This window comes from Macrotis lagotis, chromosome 7, assembly GCF_037893015.1.
Source record: "Macrotis lagotis isolate mMagLag1 chromosome 7, bilby.v1.9.chrom.fasta, whole genome shotgun sequence".
Taxonomy (NCBI): domain Eukaryota; kingdom Metazoa; phylum Chordata; class Mammalia; order Peramelemorphia; family Peramelidae; genus Macrotis; species Macrotis lagotis.
In genome coordinates this window covers 179,533,269-179,547,958 of record NC_133664.1, presented here as the reverse complement: position 1 = coordinate 179,547,958, position 14,690 = coordinate 179,533,269, and the positions used below count along the sequence as shown (strand labels likewise).

Genomic DNA, 14,690 nt, shown 5'->3' with positions numbered 1-14,690 from the left:
TCACTCCTGAGCCAGGCTGCAGCTCCCCATCACTCTGTCCAGCATCCTTCCAACCATCCATCCAACAACATATGGAGTCCAAGCACTTGACCCTGAGATTTGCTTCAGCAAGCTGGGCCTTCTTCTTACTTATTGGATGGTGATGTCGAGCACTTTATTCACAACTTCAAGAAATAGGGAAGAAACCAGCATATGGATTATGGCAAACCAAGCAGAACTGTTTGATAGAAGTTGAATGATTATAAAGTGTATATCCGGAAAAGGCCAGAAAATTCCTCCATAAAACAGAGAGAATGTGAAATAAAATACAATGGTTCCCTGGGCAGCAACAGGATTTATCCAAGTCCAGTAATGAGTTTCCAAAGCCATCTTTACTGTGACTGTAGCAACTATTACTATGAAGACTAATATGCCAAATGTCCAATTTCCAAACATCTGGCCATTTCCAAGTAGAGATATATCTTCCCATATTATAAAATAGCATCCAAAAAAAAGAAAATGAAGGCATGACTGAAACTGAGGATTGTCCAATAAAGAAATTTCTTAATGCTTAAGTGATTATTTTTACTTATGTCCCAGTATGGAGTAGGTTTGCTCTGTGAGACATGAGGATGTGCATGCTGTTCCAAAAGACTATATATCAGAATAGGTAAGGAAGAGAAATTACATAGTCAATATTTCTTGCAGCCTGTCTTCCTTCTTTTCCCATAATACCTAGACCAATATGCACTTCTTGTATCATGCTTACATCATTGGCACTATCACCAAATGCCAATGTTATAGGTTTTTTTGGAGAGATTTGTATCAATCTTATTACTTTTTCCTTCTGGGGGGGGCATGCCACAGCAGAGCATGGCACATCTGTTCTTACACATGTCCATGAAGATCTTCTCATGTTCTCTCAGGGACAGAGAAAGGCTGCTCTGGTACACCACCAGCTCGTGCTGGATTCTCCCAGTGATTCTTTGGGCTGGTTGCTTCAGCTGCTCTGCACACTCACTGTCTGATTTCTGGTTGACCAGTTCAAGGATGTTCATGATTCTATGAAAACATCCATATAACAAGCATCCTGATGGCAGTTTCAGATTTTGATGCAGGCCATATACAAGGCTTCAATGGTTTCTCTCACTTTATTTTGAAGCCTGTCTTCCATACCTGTGGGCCAGAGCAGCAGCAGGTCTCTCTCCATGTAGTGGAAGGCCTCCACCAGCTGCTCTTCTCACTGCTGCAATGCAGTCCTGGCATCAAAAAGGTACCTGGTCACTTCCTCAAACTCTTCAGATGTGAACCATCTACGCACAGATTTCTTAACACTTTCAAAGCAAATTCATCTACATGAATTCTTGTTTGTTCTATTTAACCACCAATACAATTAGGAAGAATTAAAGATTCTCTTCCTTTAGAATACAAAAGTTTCTCACCTGAAGCAGCTTGTACAATCATACTCATTCACCTATGATCTGAATCAAATTCCAGAACATGAAGCAATTTGCATCTTTTAAGTTTTCCAAGGGTTGTAATTTCCATAATTTCTTCAAAATTGCCCATAAACATCAATTTGTGCAGCAACCTGACCAAGGTCTTCACATCTGGGGAAGGAGCATAGTACTCCAGCTGAGGGGACCCCATGGTGAGGTGCTAGGGGCTGCCCCCAAGTCCATTAGACTGGCCTCTAATGATCTTCACTGTATGACAGAGACCAACAACTTTAAAGAAGAGATCTTGTTCCTTGATTAGTTCAGGTGTCAGAGCTGTCCACAGATCGATCTGAGGAGCTGAGGAGGGCCAAACCCCCGAGGTAGGCAAGCCCTTCTGAGGAGTCCAGGGTCAGTCCCTCTGGTACCAGTCTTCCAGTGATTTCTTGGTATGCCATTAATTGAACACTCATGAAACTGCATCTCATTTTCAGTCAGAGTTCCAGTTTTACCTGTAAGTACATATTCCACCTGTCCCAGCATTTCATTAAGGTTTGAAGTATTGACTTGTGCTTTCTGATCTGTTTCTGCAAGACAGAGATGAAGATCCTAGCCAATAAAAAATGAACCAAGGAATTTCTGCATCTCAACTGTCACATAGAGTGAAAATAGAATGATAAAATTGTAGAGCACCAAAAAAATCAAGGAAGTCAGAAATAACCCTCTGCAGAATCTTATTGCTATTTTGCTGAAGCTCTATTTTTTGATTTTTACCCATGTTCATCCCATTTTTCTTCTGCTTGCCATGTATGCTTCAAGATTGTACTGATGATGGCTTCAGAAATAAGGATTATGAGATATATTATCAAAAAAGTATTCATTGAGTTCTCTACTGCTGATTGCTTCTGTGACTTCCTTTTATAATTTAATGCCATCTTAGTTTCCATTCCTGTATATATTGCAACACCAAAAATTTCTTTTGTGTTCTTTAATCTGGCTCCACGAAGCAAGAAACTTTCTGGACAAGTGTTCTCACAATCTCTTCCATTTCTTGAGTCACTCTTCCAATGAATCTGTATAGGTCTGCTTCTGGCTGCTGACATTCTATCACAGCTATGAGAGTGTTCAACTTGGCAACAGTTTGCACCACTGCTGCTTTTGGAACTGCCACATGAGTCTTGAGATTAGTTTTTCCATTCAGGCTTGCAGTAGTAACATGGCATGAACCATCCCCTCTGTCTGAAGACAGAAGTACCAAATCAGTGGGAAATATCTCATCTTTGGCAATTCTGACAATATCTCCTACCCAGATGTTTCTTGATTTAGTTTTCACAAGGCCTCCACTTCAAACAACATATATCGGTGCTCCATTTACTTCATTATCTGATTTGTGTTGTAACTAGTCTTCATATCCCTGTTTTATGACAGTTACAGTTATCACAAAGAATAATGAAAATCCACTTGTAACAGAACTTATTGGAATATCAATCACAAGTTGAACCAAAAGGATGATAAAAAGTAAAACTTTGCTACTCTTCTGAATTGTTCAAATACATTTTTTAGAACAAAATTCCAGATAGTATACTTAATGATACAATTTGGTTATGTATAAATTTTTGAGGAGTATAAAAGCCATTTTGAGGAAATCTACTGTCTATATAAATTGTTTTTGTGTCAGTCTGATATGGTGGGTCTAAACCCAGCTGCTGCTGAACCCAGCGCTACATGCCACGGCCATGTCCCCCTTGGCCCATGGGGGAATAAAGGGGATGCGGTGATGGCGCAGGCAAGGCTGAGAAAGGGCCGCGGGCCCAGGAGGATCCATGAAGACACAGTTGAGGACTTTATGGAGTGACTGTTGTGAGATGACACACAGGGAGGACACCACAAATATGTTTATTTTTTTTTTAATTTTTGAAGGGAACTTAAAAATCTGATTTAAAACAGAAACAGAGATAAATGTTTTTTAAAGTTAAAATTCAATATTCATTCCTGTCCCTATCCATATCCATATATATATATATATATATATATATATATATGTATATTTTACAAAAGTAATTTAATAGATTTTGTTTCAATTTCAAGAATCTATGATTTCACTAGCATAAATACAACCTCCACTGCACAAATCACACTCCCTCCTCATCGTGGTGTCCTCATGGCTTTATCATGTCTCAATAGAAGGTCTAAAGCATTATTAGGGATTCATCACTTGAGAGCTAACTTCCTGATAATAGCTTCATTTAAAATCTAGGTAGGTTGATCTTCAAACAACAGAAGCAGGGTCAGTCAACAATTGGATTCAAAGTATGTCCTACTTGTTAGAACTTGCTAGCATTTGTATTTTGCTCATATGACCTTTAGGTATTCAGGTTCACCTTCACACCATGATGAGGTTTAGGAAAAAGACTTCATTCTCTCACATGCATTTCTTTAGTGACTTCATACTACAATTCTTTTTTCAATTGATATTAGGTAATCTTTAGCATCCCTACAAATTTAATATATAAGGAAAACAACTCTTTAACTGAATTAAATTCTATCATTATAACATAAGAGGCAGGTTTCAGTATACTGAGAGATGGATGGTGTTTTAATACTATTCTCTGTAGTAGAATCCCTTGCCTCCTTGTTATTCCTGATTCTGTCTTGCCATACTCTAAACTTGACCTACTGCCATCATCTATTGATGGTATTGTACAAATGCATGCACACACACACATTCATGTTCAATGTGTATGTATACGCACACACACATACATATATATGTATATACATATATTATATATATGAAGTACTAAAAAAGTCATAAAACTGTGGCAGTTGGGTCTCTATCAATTTTGGTACATAATCATATCTGATTCCTCACTGCACCAAGACAGCCCTTTCACACTTCCCTGAAAGATTCACTTTCTCTTTCATAACTATTGTCCAAAACTTTTGATCTTTCTTCAAACCTACCATGGCATCTCTTATCTATTCTCTTAGTTGAGGTTCTTACCTTATATTTCATTTAAAAAAATGAGGTCTTTGAATGAAAGTTCCCTTTTCTTCTCTTATTCTCATCCTTAACTTCCAACTATAATACCTCCTTAACTTCTGTCCATCATGAAGAGGTAGTCCTTCTTACCAGGACAAATTCTTCTACATGCATCCTTGAGCTCATCAGTTCATATAGTATTCAGTAGATTGCCCCTTCTATCATATCTCTTTAATCTTCAATCTCTCCATTATTTACTAGCCAATTCTATGCTGTTTACAAGCATATTCCTGTCACCATTATACTTAATTCAAAACAAAGCAAAACAAAAGATGAAGCAACAATAACACAAATAAACCCCCAATTTATCCTACCATTCCAGCTACATATCCTATATTTCTCCACCCATTTTTGGTTAAACTACTACCCCTTGAGAAATCTACATACAATTAGTGTCTCCAATTCCTCTCTTTGCACTCACATCTAAACTTCTGCAATTTAGCTTTGAGTCTTATCATTCAACTGAAACTGTTCACTTCAAAGTTATGAATCATCTCTTCATTGACAAATTTAATGGCCCCTTTTCAACCTTCATCTGCCTTGACCTCCCTACAGTAGCTTTCTCTCTTTTCTCTTCATGCTCTTTTTTCCAGGTTTTTAAAAATCTGCTTTCTCTTGGTTCTTATTCTCCCAATCTGACTCTTTCTCACTCTTCTTTCCTAATTTTTTATGTAGGTCAAATTTATTAATGATGTGTATCCCTCAAAAATATGTACTAAGCTCTTAATGTAATCAAAAGTATCCATTTTACATCCCATCTTTGTCCCATCTAGGATGACAGTAATATGGAAGCTAAAATTATCCCACCTCCAAGAAAAGAGACTGAGGTATAGCTCTGAATCAATGGAACTTCAATAAGGGTGCCAATGAAATGGACCTCAGATTTTTCTCATGATCTGAGATGTTTTCCTTTCCCTTGCCATGTTATAATAGGTCCCTGTATTTCAAAGATGGAAAAATTTCTTTGACATATGTTGCATAGACTAGAAAAAGTTAAAACAAGCAAAACAATATATCAGCAGGGTCCTGAGTTGGGTAAAGCAAAAATATAGACCAGTTGTGGTCATAAGATCAAAGGACTACTTCTTATGTTGGAAAGGAGGAAATGGCAGGAATTATGCATATTGAATAGGTGATCATAAGATGATCACAAGATGGTTGTCTACTGGGTCCAGAGATCCAAAATTAAAATGGTAGAATCCATGAAGGTGTTCTCTGCCATACTAGGTTTTGACTCCAAGACAAGGAAAAACAAGGATGGAGGTACTCTATCTAGCTTCCTACAATTGTGCAAGTGATCTGATTATCTGTACTTCATAGCTCTTGACCTAATATACACAGCTTAGAATCATATAAAATTATTTGATACTGATTAGAATTTGAGTAGGGTTCTTCACTCATATTAGCTTTCTCACTTGCTTGGTCATAAATTCTCCCATCATTAATAAATTTATAGATAAGGTATTCTACACTCCCCTAATTTTCTTATTGTGTCATCCTTTATGTCTAAATTATGTAATTCACTCTGCCATCCACTTTCACAACATGGGTGAGTTCATCCATTCACATTCACAATTATGATTGGAAACTGTTTATTTCCCTCCATTCTACTTTTCTCCTCTTTGCTTATTCTTCTCTCTGTCTCTCTCTATTTACCCTTTGCCTCAAAAATGCTTTGATTCTGCACACCACTTCCCCTAATCTACTCTCCCTTCTATCAACCCCACTCTTCTCTAATTTCTATAAGGTAAGATTGCTTTCTATATCCAACTGCATATTCAGGCAAGTTTTTCTTTGAGCCATTTAATTTATTTTTTTTGGATATCATCCCATCATAGTCAACTCAAACCCATGTCCTCATCTATGTATAAACCTTTTATCTGCCTATTAATGATAAAGTTCTTAGGAGTAATATTTCATCCTCCCAAGTGGGAAAATAAATAGTTTAAAGTTATTGAATCTCTTAGGATTTCTTTTTTCTCTTTACCTTTTTCTGTTTCTCTTGAGTCATGTATTTGAAATTCAGCTTTGAAGGGTCTTTTTATCAGCAATGCTTGTAAGTACTCTATTTCATTAAGTTTTTTCTTTGAAGGATTATATTTAGTTTTGCAGAGTAAAGTGTTACTTGGTTATAATCCTAATTCATTTGCCTTTTGCAATATATTTCAAGACTTCTGATCCTTTCATGTGTAAGCGGTTAAATTTTGTGTGATATTTACTGTGGCACCATGATATTTGAATTGTTTCTTTCTGGTTGCTTGAAATATTTTCTTACTGACCTGGAGCTAGCTATAATATTCCTGAGAGTTTTCTGTTTCCACTCTCTTTCAGGAGAAATACCTCAGGTATTTCTATTTAACTCTTTGATTCTAGAATATAAGAAAATTTTCCCCTGATAATTTGTTGAAATATGGTGTCATTTCTTTTTCAGATGATGGATTTCAGGTTCTATTTATTCTCAAATTATTTCCCCTTATTCTATTTTCCAAGTCAATTATTTTTCCAATGAGATATTTCACATTTTCTTCTATTTTTACTCATTTGATTTTTTAAATTTTTTATTGATTTGTCATGGAGTCATTGATTTCCATTAGCCCAATTTAATTTTTATTTTATTATTTTTATCAGTGAGCCTTTGTACCAATTTGACCAATTCTGCTTTATAAGGAGATCTTTTCTTCAGTGCATTTTTGTACATCTTTCTCCATGTGGACAATTCTGCTTTTTAAAAAGATATTCCTTTTCAGTCTATTTTTATGACTCTTACAATTTTGCCTATTCTGAGTAAAAAAGGGTTTTTTTCAATATTTTGGTGACTTTTTTAACCAAATGTCCTTTTTCATGATTTTCTTGCATCACAATTATTTCTTTTCCTATTTTTTCCTCTACCTATCTTATTTAATTTTTAAAATTTTTTTTACTCTTCCAGAAATTATTTTTTAAGTGTGTGGGGGGAAGTAAAGCTGAGACCAATTCACTTATTTCTTTGAGGTTTTGGATGTAACTTTTGACAGTGTTGTCTTCTAAGTTTATGTTTTGATATTCCCTGTCATCATAGTGACTTTCTTTGTTCCTTTGTTCATTTTCCCATCCTACTACTTGAGTTTTAACTTCATTAAAGTTCATTTAACTTTAGTTGGGCTTTGCTTTGAAGATAGAGAGCACTGTTCCAAATTTAAGGGTTTTTGTTTTCAGTGTGTACTGTGTGTGTCTATAAGTTCTCCCAAGATAGTATGATCCTCGGAGAGTTCACTCTTGGACAATAAGCTTTATGCTCTGGTCTGTGAGCAATAACAAGCATTCTTTTCCACCCTGGAATATTCCTAGCATCCTTACTCTTGCTAGTATTCCTCCTGACCCTGGGACTTTAACCTAGAACTGCATATGGGCAATGTAGAATCATGCCCCCAGTAGCAATAAAGAACTCATATTATCTCATATTGACAAGTTATCTGACTCCGAAACCATCTGGAAACAGCTTCTGCTGATTCAGTCACCTCCAAAAGCTGCTTCTGGTTTGCTTGGGGGTAGCCTGAACTGGACTGCACTTTACTTTCACCCTAGTGAACCAGATGTTTCCTGCCAAATTTCTAAGTTGTCGCTGTCGAAATTTGTTTCATCCTGTTATTTTGTTATTTCTGCCATTTCAGAATTTGTTTTGAAACATTACTAAAACTTGGGTTGGGATGAATTTGGAAGACTTCAGGAAAGTCCCTGAAGATTTTTCAGAATCTTGGCCATGACCTATTTATATCTTTATTTGTATATTATTTATTATCTATCTATCTATCTATCTATCTATCTATCTATCTATCTATCTATCTATCTTAATTACCTTAGGCTCTTTATGTTGATTTCTTTAGTATTTTATTTTCTCCACTTATATGTAAAAACAATTTTTAACATTCACTTTTAAAATTTTTTCAGTTCCAAATTCCCTTCTTCCTTCTCTACCTCCCCACTGAGAAGATAAGAAAATCAGTAAAAATTATATATGTATAATCATGTTGTGAAAGAAAATATAGATAAAAAATGCTCAAGAAAAATAAAGTTAAAAAAAAAATATGTTCCAATCTGCAATCAGGCACCCTAAGCTCTTTCTCTGGCAATGGATCTGTCTATATCTTTAGAATATGAACTCTGGGCTTAGGTTTTTTTTGCCTTTCCTTTTTTGTTTGATTCAGTGTTTATATCATTTGACAAATAGTAATTAATATTAAATAATTAATCTTTGATTCTTCTTATTTTAATCAAGCATGTAAATATTTGATTATTTGTAACTAAATGAGAAAAAGATTCAGTCTAACTGGTACATAAGAATTATTAGAATTACATTTAGTTTTAATTCTAGATGCAGAATTTTTTTTTTCAACTGTGGCACTATAATTTTATTTTTCAGAGCATGTACTGTGGGGTTATAAGTTTTCAATTCTCCCAAGGTAGTATGTCCATTCTTCTCTGCTTATGATCTAGAAATCAATTTGAAGCCTAAGCACAAGATAACTTTCTTTGGTAATTGAAAATAACCAACATGATTCTTCTTTCAAGAAATCCTTCTAGATCTCAGCTAGTCACCTCTCTTTTTTCTGTAGAATGTTTTGTATATTCCATTCATTTATCCCTTAGCATTTATCCCTTCTCATTTATTACATGAAATTACTAGTTGTTACTCCTGCATGTACATTCATTTACCTCCTCAAACAAATTGTTTTTGCAGTTTTTGTTATTTTCCTCTGCTTCCTATACACTATACACTACCATATAAAGAATGGGAACTCAATACATGTGTTAGTTGATCACTGACTATATAACTGATATTTATTTATTTTTTTGGAACCAGCCATTTATTTCACTGATACAGGAATATCCTCACAATGAAATTCCTTTATCAGCAAGAATGTCAACTTTTCTCCCACTATTAATCCTAAAACATCTCTTGGGGTACCAGTAAGTTAAATGACTAGTCCGATGTCACACAGTCAGTATGTATTAAAAGTGGAACTTAGGCACAGATTTTCTTATTCTTTGACAAACTCTATCAGAGACCCTCTCTATGATTTATATGTATTTTTCTGTAAAACATGCATGTCTAGAAAGGAACATAGATACAACACTAGATAGAACCATTTATATGACATCAACATTATAGATGTCTTAGACTTTTTGAGTCCAATTTCTTCATTTTCCCGATGAGAAAACTAAGATTGGGAAAGATAAGTCACTTGCTCCTAGCAGTTAGCAGAGCCAAGATAATAACTCAGATCATAGAAGTATAGATTTGGAGCTAGAAGGAATCTTAGAGGTCATCTATTCCAATCCTTTCATTTTATTTATAAAGAAACTAAGACCTGAAGAAGTTAAATAATCTGTCTAAGGCCATACAAATATTGTTATAGAAGCAAGATTTGAATCAGAGACTCTGATGGACTCACTTGGTACAATGGGATGATGATGGATTTGCCCATATCCCTATTCATCTACTACCCTTTTTCAGATTTTACTCTGACAATCCTTCAATCCAAATAATTTTGTTTCTTCTGTCTCTCAGAAATGTCCCTAGGAGGTCTGAAAAGCCTAGGTAGAAATAAATTAGCTCTGTGAGATAAGAGTCAAGGAAAAAGATTTGAGAAAAAGAAGACAAATAAACTTGAGCCCTTAGGTAATCCTGTATCAAGGGGTGACTGATAAGAAATGGTAGGTTGGTTACCTGAACCTTATGTCCCTTACTGATTCTTGTACACTTCAACTGTTGCTGGGAAATGGTAACATTGAATGTAAAATGAATTAATTAATCCAGTGTTAATGGGCAGATACAGATTATGTATATTAGTAAAGAAAACAATTATGGAGAAAACTCAAAGTAATTGTATAGCTGTATAGTTAATCAAACTACAGAGAAAGAAAGAGAGAGAGAGAGAGAGAGAGAGAGAGAGAGAGAGAGAGAGAGAGAGAGAGAAAGGTGATTCTGCAAAAGCCAGCAGCAAATTCTAAAATAATTGAATTCTAAGTCATTTTAGGGTCATTTTGAGAAAATTTAGTTAAGTTTTACAAATTTTCATAAGTACAAATATAATAAATATTTATAATAATTGCCTTTTCCCTATCTTGCAGGATCAAAGAAGAAAGTCTCTTACCAAAATAAGTAAATTTGATCCTGATCATATTTAATTGGGTCATTGCTTAAAACAAACCCTAAAGATATTGTGTATTTTAGTACTTCACTTCTCAAACACTTTTATTCTGAATAAAGATTTGGTTCATTTTACAATAATGAAATACTATTTTACATAAAACAACTAGACAATTGGAAGTGAGAAGAATAATGGCTAAGGTCAGCCTCAGTGTTAAGACCTTAGTTGAATTCTTGTCGTGAACACAGACTGACTTTGGATCCCTTGATCTCCAAGCAACACCAGTAACAAGTACAAGAGATTTTGGACATCATCTGTCCCCTCTGTTTGATTCCTCTTGGAATCATCATCTGAAATATCATTATCATAGGGATTGATTCAGTTTTGATAATTGATGACTCCTCAGAACCTTCAGTTAGTTGCCTATCCCCTGTGATTGGAGGACCGGAAGTGAGAGCAATTTTCCAACTAACTTCATTTGCCATCAGATGCTCATTTGGTTTCAAATCCAAATGTACTCTCTGGCCACTGCCCTTTTTAGCTTTCTTTTGTATTGTCCCCCATGACCCTTCTCCCCACTTTATCCTAAATTCCCTTAAGATCTTGATTGCCCTTCACTATCTTTCTTAATCTCATTAGTACTTATCATAGCACTTGGAATTTAGTAGAGATTGAACAGATGATTATTAACCATGTCTATTGAATATAGGACTACATTGGTAGAGGCAACTATTTCTGAAGAAGTTATTTATTGCAAAGCATTTCCAGGTTCTATAGTTTTAAAAAAGCAAAAAAAAGTTAAAAAACAAAAATTCTATGTGTGTTTTTTTTGTGTCTGTGTGTGTGTGTATGTGTGTGTCTACCAGCCATTAGGCCACCTAAAACCGCTAATTTTTTTCCTAATAATCAGTTTAAAACTTTTATAAATGGCTTGCCTGACACTCCCAGTGATTACTATTATCTTCTCTCCATCTTCCCCTCCAAAAAATCACTTTATTATTAAATATATTTTTAAAATACCCATTTAAATATATATTGTTTTCATAGATTAAGTTGTAATTTTGTAATCAGGGTATGTTTTATATAATCAATGACTTTGGGCATAACACTAACTTGAATGAATAGTCTATTACATTTTAATCTGTATAGCATGAAGAGAAAATGGATATTGATAGAGTCTTCAATTCTTTCTCCTCATTAGCCCCTGTACTGCTTGTTGGAATCATTTTTGCCTCCTAAGGCCTAGCTCAAATGCATTTCTTTCTATGAAGTCTTTCCTACCCCTGAGGTCAATCAGTTATAATCCTCCTCCTAATCACTATATTTCAAAGCACTCATTTTTCCTTCTCTTATGAAATTAATGATAGCTACCATTTATATAGCATTTTAAGGTTTGTAAATTGCTTAACATGTATTATTTCATTTGATCCTTGAGAAAATCTTGGGAGATGGGAGATGTTTTAATCCTTACTTTATGGATAAAGAATGTGAGACTGAGATGTTAGCAATGTTTCCTGGAGTCACATAACTAGTATGTGACCAAATACAAGTAGTATCAGTATTCAAATGCAGATCTTAAGTCCAAACTTTATATTCTAATTACTATTCCTCTAAAGTAAATTACTTTGTATTAAAACTACTTGTAGGTTTGAGATGCAGAAGGATAAGACTCTTATTTGATTTCTTAGTGAGTACACTCAGATTTTTAGTACAGTTCTCACTGAAATTAACCCTGGAAATTATTGGTAAAATTAGAGGTGATGGAGTAAAGGCAGGGAATTGCCTGAACACTCATCTAAACACATCTAAATACCCTTAAATAATGACTCTAAACAAATTCTAGAATGACAGAACTCAGAAAAAGTGGTGAAACAATTTTCCAGCCCAAGATAACTTAGAAATTTGTCAGGGAAATCTCTTGTCCCAGGGTGAGAGAGGAGAGCAGTTCAGCATTGGTCTAGTCAGCACAGACTTGGCCCCAGAAAACCAGAAGTAGGCCTTGCGGTAACTGAATCAATGACTCCAGTGGTGGTTTTCAAATTAGGCTAGGAGCAATAAAATAATAATAATGTTGAATATTGAAGATTATATTAATCATGTCCGCCTAGTTAATGAATAATGGGGCATTAATAAAAAATTTACTAACATTCTCCAAACATTTATTCAAAATGTCAGATTACTTTGTGCTTGGATTGTATGTAACACAAATTCATTTTCGTATATCTTCCTAAATTCCATTTTAAATGATTTATTCAATGGTCTACATTAATCATTAAAAACTTAACATGGTTTGCCCGCCTGTACCTAGCCTTAACTGGATTTTAAAGTTACTAGGTATAATAAATACATACATACCTATAAATCTTTCCCCATGTTCCCAGTTTAAGAAAATCTTTTGTGTTGGATTAAAAATACTGTTTTTTGTACAATTGAATATATTAAAATTGTATTTTATTGAAAAACAGGAGGGACAAAAAAGAATGCAGCTTATATTCCTATTTCCCTCCCTTTCTCCCTCCCTCCCTTCCATCCTCTCTCTTTCTTTCTTTCTTTCTTTCTTTCTTTCTTTCTTTCTTTCTTTCTTTCTTTCTTTCTTTCTTTCTTTCTTTCTTTCTTTCTTTCTATTGCATCTGATTGACTCTTAACCATTAAAGAAAAAAAGAATGTTTTTGTTATATCTAAAAATCTCCCTTAGAGGACAATCTGCAGTTCATACATTTTTTTTTCCTCTCTCTCACTTTAGTCCTCAGGGTCCAGGCAATTCCTTTTGACTATGAGAGTGGAGGGCATGGAGGTTTGATCTTTGAGTTATTATGAATATGTTTTAAATTGACTACTTCATTTTTCATTTGTAGACAAAAATATCAAAGTCCAGAGGTTCCTCCTATATTGACTAGATTACCATGAGGTCAATGATATAGACTAAGATGTTTGTTTGCTTTGTCAAAATAAATATCTGAATTATAAGATATAAGAAAACCATATCCTTTAGTCTTTAATCAGAACAGTTGAATAGTCAGTCCAAAAGCTTTACCCCTCCAATCCGGAAGGAAAAAAAATGAGAAGTGTAAGTGATTTCACTTGATCTTGACCTTGAGTGTAATTGTTTCCTAGGATATGTGAACTTGTGAGTGCAATTTATTTTTTAGATCAAGAGAAAAGAGAAGAGAAAAAGAGTTATGGACTAACCTCAAGAGATATATGGACTATGCACAGCACTGGAAAAATATGAGAGCATCAATTGACAAGGGAAACGCCAAGGTTGATGGGGATTGATTAAAATGAAGTGTGTCACAGAATCAGAGCAACTAATCAAGAGGACAGGCACCAGAGGCTTGCTTTCCTTCTATTTCTAACTTCTGGAATCAGAGGAAGGCAAAGAGACTTTCATTTTCAGCTCTCATTACTATTTCTTGTTTTTATTGAAACATTTTGCAAAGGAAAAAAGGAAATATTAGGTAGTGGTGGTGGAGAGAGAGGGAGGATTGATGTCAGACATTCAGTCTGACTATTCATTAACTCAGCATGTCTAAAATGTGGTGCAGGGACCTATGGGGCATCCCTAGGGTTTTTTCAAGGAATTCAAAAAAGTCAAAACTATTTTCATATTAATGCTAAGATGGTTCAATTTCTTATATCATTAATATCAATAGATATAACCCACTTGAACAAAAGCTCTTTAAGGTATTCGATTATTCATAAGATGGGATTTTGAGACCAAAAAGTTTGAGAATTACTGGATTACTTTATATGACATTGGCCAAATCACTTATAATGACTCAACTTCAATCATTTCAGTTCTTTTGTTTCATTTGTTTTCATTTCAACAAATACTTATTGAGATCTCACTACATTTAGAAATAGTTTTAGGTGTATAGAATTTGTGGGATTCAGATATGTGCAAAACACAATTCTGTCATAGAACTTACAATCTATGGTAGAGGTAACATGGGTATTCGGGAGCCAATTCCAACTGGTCTAGACAAGCCAATTGTTAAATTTCAGTGTGAATATTTTCAGAATATTTTCAATTTTCAATAAATTCAATAAATTTCAAATTTCAATAAATTCAATTTTTAGAAATTGGCAAAAACTATAAAT

The 14,690-nt window shown here is 34.5% G+C and overlaps 1 pseudogene; it reads right to left on the bottom strand.

Moving 5' to 3' along the window:
• On the bottom strand, positions 1-3,142 carry LOC141494210 (phospholipid-transporting ATPase IF pseudogene; annotated as a pseudogene).
• Positions 3,143-14,690: the final 11,548 nt, after the last annotated feature.